The sequence below is a fragment of the Narcine bancroftii genome, chromosome 1, assembly GCF_036971445.1.
Source record: "Narcine bancroftii isolate sNarBan1 chromosome 1, sNarBan1.hap1, whole genome shotgun sequence".
Classification (NCBI taxonomy): Eukaryota; Metazoa; Chordata; class Chondrichthyes; order Torpediniformes; family Narcinidae; genus Narcine; species Narcine bancroftii.
In genome coordinates, this window is record NC_091469.1 from 335,013,473 (window position 1) to 335,027,381 (window position 13,909).

The following is a 13,909-nucleotide window of genomic DNA, read 5'->3' on the forward strand; positions in this document are numbered from 1 at the left end:
TCCTGAAAGGAATTTCACAGTGCAGCTTATTTCAGCTGATGTCATTTATCATATTGGTTTATTTTCCTTCTAAGTTTCACAAATGACTGATAGGGTAAACTGTGTTAGTACAGGCAGAACCCACTCTGTGTGGATAAGGGATTTTCATTCTCCTGGCTGGGTCAGATCATTTTAAAGAGCAGTTTACACAGTTGTGACACTGATCGTCTGTGCGAAACTTTGCTGTCACAGTTAATACATGGCAAATATTTTTGCCAGATAGCAACTGCTTGCCAAAGGTCACGGGAAAGTCACTTCAATGAGGAGAAATGCTTGTACTCTCCAGAGCACAATTTTAGCAATTATTTTGTTTGCCATGCATTTTGCACATTCCGATTTGAGATGAGCCAACAACATAACCCCAGCTTTGTACTGCCATTTATCAATTCACTTCCAGCGGTGACCACCATTTGGTCAAGGACAGCAGCCTTGGCAGCTTGGAAGAGAGAGGAAAATCTGACAAGCATGCACACCCACTTTCCACGCAGCTTAATAAACTCCTTTCATTCAGCAGAAGAGCCATGACTTTCACAGATGAATGCCGGTTACAATAATTGTTCCATCAGCTCCTGAGTGCTGGGGTGTGTGGGGAAGCTTTAGCAGGTCAGTCAATCAAATCAAGCATCATCAGTGAGATCTAAATCAAGGTGTAATGTACCAAGCACTTTGTCTCTGTCAAGAAAAATGTTTATATAAAAAGCTCCTTATTTAGGAACTTAAAAAAAAAAAATTGTGAAACTATAGGTTGTATATTGTAAACATGGGGAAGGTATGCTGATTAGTGAATCAGAATTAGAGGTCACTTTCTCCAAATCTTGGTGTGATGATTTGTTTTGTTCTATGCTGTGCAGATATTTATGTGTAAAATTGATGATGAAATTGATATAAATTACACCATCTCTATTTTCACTCCCACTGTCTGATATGCTTTGTCTGTCAGCTTTCCTTACCTACAGAATGTGCTTATCTCTATTTGGAACCCTCTTTGTTTTCTCTTTATTTTGCCTTTTCACCTTTCCTCAGAAAGGCAGTGGACCTTGTTGCTTTGGATGGGAAGATGAAACAATTTCCACGACCCATTTAAGTAAGTTTGGAAATCAAATTAGACTTGATGGACCATGAAGATTATTTCCACACATGAAGGAGAGCACTTGGGATTTCTCTGTGACTTGAATTTTTGTTCACACTAAATTTCCCATCCATTTCCTAATGACACTTTAAGAGAGATTTGCTTCAGCATTTGCTTGTTCTGTTCAGCTATTTGGAATTCATTGAAGCCATGTTTTATCACAAGAGTAAAGCTCCTTTTTTTGCTGCCCTATCCTAAACCTGTTCATAACTTAGTTGCAGAAGTTCTTGCCTTCATGTAGGGTATTTCACAAAAGGAATCATTTTCTTCTGAGTTTTACTGGTCTGGCTTGGCAGCTTCTGTGGGGAAGGAAAAAGGCCCAGTTGGCTGGTTTGTGCAAAGATCCACTAATGAAATGCTAAGGAGGTGTCAAATTTTTTTCCAGAGCCAACAGAAAGTGGTTGTTTTTTCCACACTTTGTTCTTCTGGAAAGGGAGAAAAGTGCTTTTGGGAAGCTCATCCACTCTGCAGAGTTAAAAGATGAATGAACCTTTGGCAGTTCCCCTCACAAAAGCCAACAGCATGAAAGAATAATGTTAAGGAAATCAAGGGAGTTCCAAAGGAAAATTCAGAACAAAGGGGAAGCTATTACATGTGACAGATGAACCAGAAGTCACATGTTTTGAAATGGGGCTCTGATGTTCTTAAAAATGAGTTTGGCAAAGGATGGTGTATCAAGGTGAACATCTAGAATTAGAGGGCACAGTTTAAGGCGAGATGGGAAAGATTTAAAGGGGACCTGACAGGCAACATTTTCAGACTCAAGGTGCTGAGTATGTGGAACGAGATGATAGAGGAAGTGGTAGAGGCAGGGACAATCACAACATTTGGGAGATACTTAGACAGGTACATGGATCTGAAAGGTTTAGAGCATTAGTTCTCAAATTATTTTGTTCCACGCATGTACCACCTCAAGTAATCCCTTACTAATCACAGAGCACCTTTGGCAGGAGTTTGGTTAGTAATGGGAGGTTCAAGACCCTGATATCCATTACTTACCACTTCTGCATTCCTGGACACTCAAATGACCAAATCAGGCTGTGTGGAAGTTTGATAGTGGATTCAATGACATGCCAGATCTCCTCAGACTTGTGAAGTATAGAGGTATTGGTGTGCCTTCTTCACAGTTTCCTCAATATGTTGGCTCCATTAATTTCCTCCAATATGTGGATTCCCAAGCACATGAAGGTACTAACCCTCTCCACCTGCATTCCATCAATGCAGACAGGTGCATTGCCCCTCAACCTCTCATCATAAAAACCACAATGAGCACCTTGGTCTTGTTGTCATTGAGCAAAAAATTGATGTTCTAGCACCATCCTTCCAGGCTCTTGATCTCCATCCTGTACTGACTACCCACTATTCAGCCAATGAAGGTGGTGAATTTGGAGATTGAGTTGCGGTGAACTTGACCAAGCAATCATGAGTGTCTAGGAAATAGAGCAGGAGACTAAGCACATTGGTGGTCAGCAAAGAGGAGGTGATGTTGCATTAGCTGAGGATTCAGCTACAGAGGAACAAACAGACCCTTAGTTTGATCTTAAGTTTTGCTTGCATGATGGTGTTGAATGCTGAGCTGTACTCAATAAACAACAGGCTAAAAGAGGTCCAGAAGAATGAGGGATCAGCAAAATGCCATCTGCCATTGACCTGTTGTGGTAAGAGGCAAATTGGAGTGGGTCCATGTCCTTCCTGAGATATGAATTGTTTTGCTCCATAACCAACTTCTTAAAAAACACTTCATTATGATGAACGCAAGTGCCACCGGCCCATAGTTGTTGAGGCAGGTTGCCTTGATCTTCTTGTGCACTGTATGATGGATATGCTTTTGAGCAGATGGGGACCTCAGACTGTTGTACTGAGAGGTCACAAAAACTCCTGCAAGTTGGTTTGTGCAGGACACTTTCTGTTGATGCACCCTCCTGCAGGTTCTTATCACCCTTTCACTGACTTGCAAATCAGCAGAATATGTTTCAAGGAAATTAAATGGGAGAACAGGGCCGATGGGAGTGATAAGACACCTGAGATGAACTTGATGGGCTGAATGGCCACCTCCAGTTATTGCAGAACTTAAGAGAAAAGAGATACAAGCCCTTCTTTCAGAAAACCTTTAATTAATCTTTGCCTTTCCAAATGATGATTAATTCTGTCCTTCAGAACTTTTCTCAGTTCTATTTCTGGTACCAAGGTTTGGCCAGATGGTGGGTTTCTCATTTGGTTCACCTTTCTCTTTTTTACGAAAGTGTCACATTAGTAGTTCTGCAGTCTGTCACCCATTCATGTAGCCAGAAATGTGATGGAGCCAGCCTTCCACTATTTATTGCCTGTCAGAGCACTCATTTGAATAATGGGTTACTTGAATAACCAACAGGCTCTTTTAGGAGAGAAGGAGGAAGAAGAAGAAGAGATTGATTAAAAAAAAGTGACAAGCACTTCAAGCTGATTTTCTTTTAGCTAGTTGCCTATGAGATATCTTGGTACATCATTATCAAAATCTATGAAAAGCGGTACCTTCTTTGTGAGCTGAGTTGAAGACATCATAAACATATGGTTGTGTCGCAGTCTATGTCTGAGTTATCTAATAAGAACCGTTTGCACTTGTATAATGCTTACAGTGTGAAACCGCACACTGAGGGCTGCCAGCACCAAAAGATGTATTCTGAACAAAGTGTCCCTTTATTGAACAGGGAGGCCTGGCAATGGATTTAGGAAAGCTGTTTTGAATGTCGCTGCCACCAAAACTGAACCCAATCTGCCAAGTGACTTTTTAATTAAGTTCCATTAATTGGACATTTGAGTCTCCTATCTTTTTTTCAGTCAAATAACAAATACATTCAATCATCAATGTTATGTTTGAATTTGCCAATTGTCAGCTGAGCATAATTGGCCAATCTTCTTTCAAATGGTTGGTTACATTGTTCCGGTTGCTCTTGGAGATCTGCAGCATTACCTTGAATGCTGTTGAAAACTAGAAATGCCTAAGTCTTTGTCTTAGGCAGTCCTACTGGAAACGCCATCTATCTCCCTGAGCGGACTTGGGCTGAAACCAGAGGTTCATAAAACAACAGTCCTTTGCCAGCACATCCTTCCTCAGTCCTACTTGCCTCTGCTATTGTCTCAGCTCACCTGCTTCTGCATCGATTGCTGTCTTTTTGATGTGACTGTTCCTAGTCAATCTTTTTCAAATTGTAGCTTTCATCAACTTGAGATTGCCTAAAACCTGCTAAGACCTTAGTTCATCTCAGATTATGTCTGCCTATCATCTATATGACCTCTGACAAAATTTGCTCACTTCATCATTTATTATCATTTCTTACTTTAAATTTCACATCATGAAATTCAAATTTCTGTATTCAAATCTCTTTCCTTATTCTAATATATCCTCATTTCAGAGTATCATCCAAAGTGTGAGCTACGATATCCCAAATCTCTATCTCTTTAATCCAACAATTTATGTGACTGCTAATTTATGTAGTTTTGTTGATGGAACAGATAAGCATTTTGCATAGCTTCGCAACAAGACTTTCAAAAGAATGAATAACAAAGTATTTACTGAATGATAGAGATACAAAAGGTATTTAAATAGATATAAAAGTGTATAAAGATACAAATTTTTAAGAGATAAAAAATCTTAGAGATACAAAAATTCAAAGAAAAATTTCTCGAGCTCAAACTTCCTTCGAATCTTCTAGAATGAGCAAGCAGTTAGCCTGAGCAGATATTACAACATATTACATCCTAGTCACGATGGTAACACTGCAAACAATAGTTCTCTTAAAGTGACAGACACAAAATTAATTAAGAATCAAAAATACAATTAACCTTTAATCTTTTCATAACTTTCTTAAAAATTCATTGATTATCTTCTGAGACATCCACCCTCAACATCACTGGGTAAGTAATTGAATATTTAAAGTTTTTAGATTGCATGTGTCTCTTTACTTCATTAAATTAATTTCTTTGTTTGACCAAGGCAGGGCTAAAATTGTGAAAAAAAAAAACTTTTGCATTGTCCACCACAAATGGGCCATTGTTATTTTTTGAATATTCATATTGTGACAGAATATATAGATATGTTTTTGGGAGATAAATTGGGAAAGGTTTGTTAGTGTAGGTCACATACAAACACTTTAAAACAGATCTTATTTGAAATACTGGAGCTCTGCTAATGCTAGACATATCAGCCCCACAGCCTTTGCAAGAGCTTTGGAGAGTGCCCAAGCGACTTCACTAATGGATTGTTGGTTACAAAAAGGCAACAGATGAAAGGGATCGTTGGGGCCTCAGATTGTCTGGAAGGGAACTTGCTGTTCTAAGAGGGTCATGTGGTTTTGCAAGAAGAGAGAGTCAAACAGACTTTTGCTCTGTGAGAGAAAGAGAGAGATAGAGAGATCAGTTCTGCAGTGATACAGTCAGCACCAGCAGCTGGGACTGGAACAGGACAAGCTGGCAAGCTTGTGGAAAACCCCATTTGGAAGATGGGTTGTGAGTGCTTAGTTCAGCCTGGTCAAAGCCCTTGTGGTTCATGCAAGAGGAGAGAACCGGCTGTTTAATGTTTTACTTGGAATAAGATAAACAAAAAGGCACTCTGTGGTGACCTGAAAGAAAGAGGTTATCATCTGGAGAACCCTGATGGGGAAAGTTTCATCAATAAGGCACTGAAGTGGCTGATTAAAAAGGAATCTGTTGTGGATGTCCTGAAAACTGATAAGAACCTTCTTGAGCAGTGACCATTTACCTTTCAAGCACCAAAGCCTGGTGAACTTCATAAATGTTAAATTCTGTGCACAGTGTAAGAATTGCCTGCAACCAATAAACTTGAATGAATGAGAAGTGAGATTGGACTGTGATTCAAAGAACTTTTCTGAACTTACACACACATACATTACATACGCGTGCACTTAGAATTAGAAGGGGGTTGTTAGGTTAATTAAGTCAATAGTGATAAGTTAAAGTGTGATTCTCTTTTCATGTTTAAAGATAATTAAAAGCAACTTTTAAGTTACCATTGGTCTTGGTGAATATCTATCGCTGCTGGGTTTTGGGGTCCTCTGGACTCGTAACAATATGCTGGTCCCAAGATTCCATCCTTCTTCTGGTATCTTAAAAGTCTTACCAGGATTGGTTGTGGTCGTTGTTTACCGGTTTTTCTGGGTCCAGAAATCCAGTGATCCCTTTCAATTTGAAATGTTGCATGTAGCTTGTTTTGTCCCAGCATTTGTGGGTTCCATGTTTCAAAGAAGCTCATCAGGTCTTTCCCTTTATTTTCTTTCTCTCAGTCCAATGATTCTTGCATTGTTACAACTGCTGACATTTTCCATCAATCCTTTTCTGTCTGTGTCCCATATTTATACTTTTTCTTCTAGAATCTTTAGCCTGTCTTTTGTTTTGTTCAGCCCAGCCTCCACTTGATTCATTCGTTCTGTTAAATCTTCCACAATTTCTTTAATTTCTGATATCTTTTATGACATGCCTTTTATCACTGATTCAACACTCATGAAACCAGTGCACAGAGTTTCCATCTTGTTCAGGATCGTGGCTATATCTTTGGCTGATCCCCCCTCCCCCCCCCCCCCCAACTCTGCTGCATTCAGTCAGTTGCAAGGCTCTTCCTGAGCTGCTCCTCATTGAGCTTTCACTCAATGTTCTTGCTGGATGAGCTGTTGCTTCTTCATTTTTTGTATTTGGCTGCCTTAGTCATTTAGCACTAGTTTTATCCATTTTTGACAATACATTTCTGGATTTGAAGCTTTCAGATTTTTAATACTGTTTATGCCAATAGTTCTCAACCTCTTTCTTTCCACTCACATACCACTTTAAGTAATCCTCATACTATCAGTGCTCTGTGATTGGTAAGGGATTGCTTAAGGTGGGATGTGAGTGGGAAGGGAAGGTTGACAATCACTGTTCTAGACCCAAATGTTACTGAAATATTTTGCTTGAGAAAAATTGTCATTGCTCCATTTCCTTTGGAGTTATGAAACCATGCATATAATGAGTCAATTAGGTACAATTAAAACAGTGGTTTTCAAACTTTATCTTTCCATCCACATACCATCTTAAGTAATCCCTGACTAATCACAGAGCACCTATAGGATAGGGATTACTTAAAGTGGGATGTAAGTGAAAAGAAAAAGGTTGAGGACTACTGGTTTATAGAGAGCTCTTTCAAAACACATCTGCTCAGATCGTCAGTATGGCCATGCCCCCTGTATGACATCCTTAAAAATATGGCAGCCATATTAACAATATACAGGAGCGAACCTTTAACTGTGCCCCATCTCACCCCACAGGTCTTCTGTCTTTTATGCATCTCTTCTGCGCCATTGGTGCTTACCTGTATTTCCATGGAGTGGCTAGGAAACTTTAGCTGTTGCTTAGCCTCTGTGTTGATTGTAACATTTCTTGCTAGCCAGAGTCAGGAATTATTGCTAACATGCCGATTTTGGACAAGCAACTGCTGATTGATTGGAATTAAAATTCTGTAGCTTTCCTTCCATTTTTTTCCTACCAAAGAAGTTAAGCATAGTTAACACCTGATGTTCAATGTGCAATGACCTTGCTTACAAAAAAGTCTTGGTAGTTCTTCATTTCTGTCCTGGTCACCATTTAACACTTAGTCAACCCTGCTTTAACAATAAATGCAAGAATAAGCACTTATATTTTCTCTGGAACTTTGCTCTGTACACATTAGTTACCGTGTTCTATAACACAGCAATGTCCAAACTTCATGTTAATTGATTGGTCATGAGTGACTTCTGGGATTTTCAGTTAACCCACAAGGCATTTTGGAAATAAATACAAGTAATTTAATGCAGCTTCCATTTTTCTTTAAGTTGCTTTATTTTGTAACCATTGCTGCTGAGTAGGTTTCTTATGCAATTAATCTTATAAGGAAGATAAATCAGAATATTTTCTTTGTGGCCAGAGACCAAGAACCAAATGCCTGTGCACACAAAACACTAAAAACTCATGCCAACGGTCAAAATTTAATCGAGCAGGCTAATGGCATGGGGGTCATTATCTTAAAAGGAATTTCATTCGAGTGAAGAGCTTTTATCAGAGTCTATTTGTAGCAGCTTTGGGTGCTGTTCCCCTGGAAGGCTGTAGTCAAAGGAGTCCAGTATGTATTCAGTTGGACGCTTGCATGGGATGAAACCAAACTCGTTAATTGATGTTGGTTTGTTGTCCCATTGTGTTTGAGTAGGAAATAATTGGATAGAAGATCTGCTTGGAGAGAACCTAATAAAAGAGTACAATGTCAATATTAGAGTTGCTTAATTTCAGTGGCTGCTTAATGAAATTCTGGAAAAATCCTCTGACTAAAAGATTCTGAATGTTGGAGGCCAACTAAAATTTTTAACAAGGAGAATGATTGATTTTTAAAATGATTTTTATATATTTAGACATACAGCACAGTAACAGGCCCCAAGCCCATGTTGACAAAATACCTCAATTAACCTACAACCCCTGTATGTGTTGAAGGATGGGAACAAATGCATGCAGACACAGGGAGAACATACAAACTCCTGTCAGACAGCGTCAGATTCAAACCCGGGTCTTGAGCGCTGTTATTAGTGTCGAGCTAACTACTACACTAAACCATGCTGCCTTATTATTGACTAAAAGGATAAAGGGATATGCAGCAAAGGCCAATGTAATGACAGAACAGTGATTATCTAAATGAACAAGGAAAAGATTTTTAAATGTTGAATTACCCTTTGTTACCAACTTGCCTGCAAAACACTTTGGCTCACTTTGATCAATAATGATTGGGATCACAAGAAAAGTTAAAAACCTGCATTTATTTAATGCCTTTTCGCAACCATGCTACCTTTTCATATTTTACTTCAACTGCTGTACTTTCATAGGATAGTTGTTTGAAAATAATGCAGACAATATGAGGAAACAAAGAGCCAAAAAACAGTATCAATCATTGATATGTTTCTATGTGAACAGGTGCTTTGGAGAAGCACTTTTCATTGATCCGTTCGGAATGTGAAGGGGAAGTATTCTAATCTTCATAATATCGATTGTGTGGAAGTATCAATCATCCTACCTTTCTTGACAATTATTATACAAATACCTGTTCTATTTGGTCACCAAGGGCATTGTAGTGAATGTTGAAAGACTGGAGTTAAACAAGAAAGGCATCTGACGCTGGGGCTGAGTGCAAAAGTGTTAGAGAAAATGTTCATCCAGCATAAGTAAAGGGCAAACAATGTTTCAGGACTGAACCCTTCATCAAGGTATGAGCAAAAACAGGCAGGGACTTGAATAAAAAGGTGGGGGAGAGGAGATGCGAGGAAGGGGTCAGCGGAGGAGTACAGGAAAGAGGTTATAAGTAGATATGAGTGGGAAGGTAGAAGAGAAAAAAAGCGAGAATTGATGGAGAGCAAAGGGAAGGAAGTGGGGAACTGGACGAAAGAAGAGAGAGGGAGAGGGAAAGAGAGAGGAAGAAAGGAATGGAAACCGGAGACTGGCATTCATACCATCTGGTTGGAGAGTGTCCAAATGGAATATTAGCTGTTCTTCCTCCAATTTGTGACTACCCTCGGTTTTGCAGTGCATGTCCGTATGGGATTGGGGTGTGGAATTAAAATGGTTGGTGCTCAATGAAGCGATCTCCCAGTCTGCAATGAGAGCACCGGATGCAGTAAACAACCTCTTCAGGTTTATAAGTGTGGCTTCACTTAGAAGCACTGTTTCAGGCTCCGAATGATGACGATGGAAGAGTTGTGGGCACAGGTAGCATTTATTGCAGTTGCAGGGTATGTACTTGGGGGGGGGGGGGGGCAATTAGGGAAGGGATGAATGGACAAGGGAGTCCTGGAGGAGTCATTTTTATGGAAAGCAGAAAGGAGAGGAGAGGGGAAGATGTGTCTGGTGGTGGGATTATGTTGCAGATGGAGGAAATTGCAAAGGATAATAAGTTGGTTGTGGATGCTTTTGGGGTGATAGGTAAGAACAATGGGAATCCTGTCCTTGTTGAACTTTGGGGTGGAGAGGCTGATATGTGAAAATAGCAAAGATCTGGGTAAGAGCTGAATTAATGACAATAGAGGGGAAGCCACTGTGATAGAACAGATTCTATCATCAATGTGTATATGTACAGATGATAGTGTAGGATGACTGTGATTGGCTGAGAGTGTAGCCACATCTACTGGGAGGTCTTAAAGAATTGTTCCGAGCCAGACCAGGTCATTCTAGACTGGTCGACCTACTTGTGATATGCTCTAGTCTTTAGTTAATAAAAGCCTTGGTTTGGATCAACAAGTCTTTGGTTCTTTCGACGCGCATTACAGCCACAATTTTGAAGAAGGAGGATATTTCTGATAATGTGGAAAGGAAAACCTTATCCTGGGAGCACATGCAATGGAGGTGGAGAAATTGAGAGAAAGGAATTGATGTGAAGAAATGCAGTTGGGGTAAATGTGTGAGTTATTCGGTGAAAATGTTTGTAGAGAGTTTGTCTCCTGAGATGGCCTCAGAGAGATCGAGAAAGGGGAGAGTGTTGCCAAAGATGGACCAAGTGAATTTTAGGTTGGGGTGAAAGTTAGCAGCAAAGTGGATAATGTTGACAAGCTCATCATGGGTGCAAGAAGCTGCACCAATGAACTCATCAGTGTAGCAGAGGAAGAGTTGAGGAGCTTGGCCTGTGTAGTTTGCAGCATGGATTGCTCCACATAGCCAACTAAAAGGCAGACACAACTGAGACCCATGGCCACCCCTTTCACTTCGAGAAAGTTGGATGAGTCAAAAGAAAAGTTATTGAGGGAGAGAACAAGTTTGACAGGCAGATGATGGTGGTGAAGGAAGGGGACTGGTTGGGTTTGGCATTGAGAAGGACAATAGAGAAAACCTACCGGGGACATTCACTACCTAAATTAACGAAAGGAGAAGGAAATGAAAAGAATTGACTCAGTGGAATTTCTTGTTTATTTTTATTGAATGACAACATTGTTTGACTGGTTTAATGTATCTTAGATTTTATACTTTAAATGGATGGGTGGGGAGGTAGGGAGGGTGGGATGGGAGGAGGGAGGGGGGCGGAGAAAATGACACTGTATATATTTGAAAAGGAAAATGTATGTATCATGGTCAATGTGGTTTATAGTGTGAAAAATAAAAAAAATTTAAAAAAAAGAGAAGGGAATTAAGGGTTTTGAGACCTTTGGTATGGGGATGGAGGTGTATAGGGATTGGTGAAAATGAGGAGGTCAAGTTCAGGTAACTGCAATTTGCTGGTGTGTTGGAGGGGAGGTGAGTTATTGTGGATGTAGGTGGGATGGAGTGGCACATATGTATAAAATGGAGGTAAGATGATTCCAGTTCAGTGGGGCAGGAGAATGTGAAAACAATAGGTCTTTTGGGACAATTTGGTTTGTAGATCTTAGGTAGGAGATAGAACTGGGCAGTGCAGGGTTGGGAAATTATGTAGTAAGAGGCTATGGGAGGGAGATGATAAGAAATGATGAGGTCGAGATGGAGTGTGAGACAGTGACTTCATGTTGTTTTGTGAAGCCCTGTTCAAGGTCTAAGGAAGAGGTGTCTGAGAGCTGTCATCTTGCTTTGGCAAGTTAGAGGTCAGTGCACCAGACCACAGCAGCACTGCCCTTGTCTGTGAGTATGATCATGAGGTTGGGATTGGTGCAGAAGGAGTGGAGATAAAGAGCGTTCTGAGAGGGGTGAGATTGGAATAAATGAACGGAGTGGTGAAGTTGAGATGGTTCATGTCTCAGCAGCAGTTGGAAATATAAAGATCCAGAGAGGAGAACGAGGTGTGCAAGGGGAGGAAGATGGGTTAAGGCAGTAGAAAGGGTCCTCTGTAGGAGGGGATGGAGAATCCTGGTTGAAGAGGTAGGCACTGAGACTGAGCTGAGCATGTGTGAAAATTATTGAAGTGTGGGAAAAGAGGGATGAAGGAGAGGCCTCTACAGAGGACAGAGCATTTGGTCTCTAAGAAAGGAAGGTTGAAGAGGTTAGTAAAGACCCCTGGCAGGGGTTAGAGTGGGGTTCGGTAGGGTGGAGGGATCAAAGAGGGGAGGTGGATAGTTGGGACAGGTTGAAGATGATGAGAAGGTCAGCAAGGGGTTGGGGAGAAAGGGGTAGCACAAAGATATAGATATGGGGTGAGTAGTGAGATGTGTGAGGGGATAGAAAAGGGAAAGGAGTGGTGTTGAGGAGAAGGAGCAGTGGGATCCAGCAGAAAACAAATTCAAGGTGTCAGCCTTGAGAAGGCTAAGGGCAGGGTGGGACTTGGAGATGGAGTCAGCAAGGATGCCAGAACAGGGTTCCGGGGTAAGTACCTGTGTCAATGGAGGTATCAGAGACTATGACCTACCGGCAGCCAGAGCTAGGGTGAGAGTTCGTGACAGAGGCTCCAGTACATGGGCGGTCGGGGCCTGTGTTGAAACATATGTCAAGGCTGCAGAGGCGGCAGTCTCCAGGGACCTGAGTTTCGACCCTTCATTGATGCCAGGTAAGTGAAGAACATGTAGATCCAGTGGGGGTTTAAGTGTAGGAGAGGCACTGGTAGGTTGTGATGTCCAGAGCTGCGGTGGTGAGAGAAGTGAGGTGAGCATCAGTCAATGCAGTGTAGCCTTGTGGGTGGGGGGGGGGGGGGTGGGGGGCGAAACTGGGAGGTGTGGAAATTGAGCTGAAAACCACATGGCGCAGTAGGTAAGTAGCCAGGATGAACACCTGGCTGTGGAAGCGCGTCTGGGTGAGTACATGGTTGTAAAGCTTGAGAGCAGCAGGGAATACAGATGGGGAGCAATGAGAGAGACCCTTACAGAGGATCAATGGGGTTTGATTGAAATTTATTTCTCACCATTAAAAAAAACCATAATTTTAAGTGATCATTCCAGGAATTCTTTACATGTGTTCTTCCCCAGCTGGATTCTAAAACTGATGGAATGATTGTTACACCCATGTTGTTTAATGGACGTGCAGAAATTGGCTGCCCTATTTTCACTGCATTACAATATTGATGGGACTTCAAAAGAAGCTTCTTTTGACTGTGAAGTTATATCAATGAAGGCCCTTCTAGTTCACTTTTCTCGTGAGGCATTTTGGCATAATTAAAACCAATGGTAAAGTAGCTATCAAAACAATAATCGTTTCTTTTAAAGGATCCTGCTGGTTATGGCAACTTGTTTGAAGGTATGTCAAAGGATTTAGAAGCTGTCAATTCAATTTTATCAGTTCAAACCAATTGCCTCTTTCATCAAGGTTTGACAAAATAAATAAAATCCTATCCATTTTGCAGTGTATTCTTTTGTTATGCTTGTTCTTTCAAGAAAGACTACGTGGTTTTAACATTTAACTGACTTCATTTCCTTGAGCTGCTTCAACCGACTTCCAGCGACAATGCCTGCAACTCTTGTCATATACCACTTATGCTTTCCGTCCAACTGCGTGTGTTGTATGCTGGGAAATTTAGTTCTTATGTGCACACGTAATAATACATCTTTCCCTTCTTTTTAAAAAAACCGCAAACACAATACTATGTCAACATAACAAAACTATATACATTCTGTGGCCAGTCTCTTTCCACTCAGCAGCATTCAGTCAGTCTCTGAGGTGGTTTAACAGGCCTTTTTCGCTTGTTATATGTTTACACTGGTGCATTGCTTGCATTTGCTGCGTGATACTTAGTGTCATTCTGTGGACCAGGCAAGTCTGACCACCCGACCCTGCAACAGACAGTACAGGGTTACATGGTACTGGTAGCACTCA

At 40.9% G+C, this 13,909-nt stretch overlaps 1 long non-coding RNA gene across 1 annotated transcript in view; it reads left to right on the forward strand.

The window, feature by feature from the left end:
• The first annotated feature begins 563 nt into the window (after nucleotides 1-563).
• LOC138752203 (uncharacterized) overlaps nucleotides 564-13,909 on the forward strand; it is a 75,322-nt gene continuing 61,976 nt past the window's right edge. Inside the window, exon 1 of the long non-coding RNA XR_011350437.1 lies at nucleotides 564-642. This is a non-coding gene — a long non-coding RNA (uncharacterized lncRNA). The remainder of the gene's footprint in view (nucleotides 643-13,909) is intronic.